Raw genomic sequence first — 1,715 nt, forward strand, 5'->3', positions numbered from 1 at the left:
GAGAGAGAGAGAGAGAGAGATAGGGGGGGGGGGGTAATATAGAGACTGAGACAGAGAGAGGGAGAGGAGAGAGGAAGTGAGAGAGAGACGGGGAGATGAGAAGAAATGAGAGAGATGGGGGTAGTCATAGTTGTCTGTAAGAGAGAGAGAGCTTACCTGCCTATCATCCTACCTACCTACCTGCCTATCATCCTACCTGCTTACCTGCTTACCTGGCTATCTGCTTGCCTGCCTATCATCCTACCTGCCTACCTGCCTATCATCCTACCTGCCTACCTGCCTACCTGCTTACCTGCCTACCTGCTTTACTGGCTATCTGCTTGCCTGCCTATCATCCTACCTGCCTACCTGCCTATCATCCTACCTGCCTACCTGCTTACCTGCTTACCTGCCTATCATCCTACCTGCCTACCTGCCTATCATCCTACCTGCCTATCATCCTACCTGCCTACCTGCCTACCTGCCTACCTGCCTACCTGCTTACCTGCTTACCTGCCTATCATCCTACCTGCCTACCTGCTTACCTGCCTATCATCCTACCTGCCTACCTGCCTACCTGCCTACCTGCTTACCTGCCTACCTGCTTACCTGCCTACCTGCTTACCTGCCTATCATCCTACCTGCCTACCTGCCTACCTGCCTACCTGCTTACCTGCCTACCTGCTTACCTGCCTACCTGCTTACCTGCCTATCATCCTACCTGTCTACCTGCCTATCATCCTACCTGCCTACCTGCCTACCTGCCTATCATCCTACCTGCCTACCTGCTTACCTGCCTACCTGCCTACCTGCCTACCTACTTACCTGCCTACCTACTTACCTGCCTATCATCCTACCTTCTTACCTGCTTAAGTAAATTCCAACTGGCATCCCTCTACACACACAATACCCACCGTATGCGCATATATATGTGGCTTTGTATTTTGTGAGAGTGGTTGATTGGTTGACTCTATGCAGCGCAGTACGTGCGTGTACGTACGTGTACGTGCGTGTACATGCGTGTAGCGTGGGTGTAGCGTGCGCGCACGTGCGTGTATGTGCGTGTACATGTGTGTACGTGCGTGTACGTGCGTGTACATGCGTGTAGCGTGCGCGCACGTGCGTGTACGTGCGTGTACATGTGTGTAGCGTGGGTGTATCGTGGGTGTACGTGCGTGTACACACGTGTAGCGTGCGCGCACGTGCGTGTGCGTGTATTTCTATCGCATATCCATGGAACTATCAATGTTATGTATCGGTTGTACGTGTTCAAATTACAAAGTTAAAAATGTATGAATAATAATAATAATATCTACGTATATGTTTGTAAGCTATTATATTATAAGCTATGGAATAAATAATTTGTCGGTTCTNTATACACACATACACACGTACGAACCCGCCCGCGCGTTATATATAGTAGTTCGCTTGCCCCGCCACCATCGCGCGCGCCAGTAAGGCACCCAGGCGACCTGCGGGGGTCAAGCCGGCAACAATGCTCACCGCGTCTAAGTCGTCTCTGTCGTAGCGTCGCTCGGTCGGCAGGCGGGCCGAGACGCGGCGGCGGCGGCGGCGGCGGCGGCGCGGGCAGGGGGGTGGCGGTAATTTTTTTTCAACAAAATTCCCGGTCGAGGAGACCATATATGGAGCGGCGTGCTAATTCGTCTCTCTCTCTCTCTCTCTCTCTCTCTCTCTCTCTCTCTCTCTCTCGCTCTCGCTCTCGCTCTCGCTCTCTC

The sequence above is a fragment of the Priapulus caudatus genome, unplaced genomic scaffold (genome assembly GCF_000485595.1).
Source record: "Priapulus caudatus unplaced genomic scaffold, Priapulus_caudatus-5.0.1 Scaffold3439, whole genome shotgun sequence".
Lineage (NCBI taxonomy): Eukaryota > Metazoa > Priapulida > Priapulimorpha > Priapulimorphida > Priapulidae > Priapulus > Priapulus caudatus.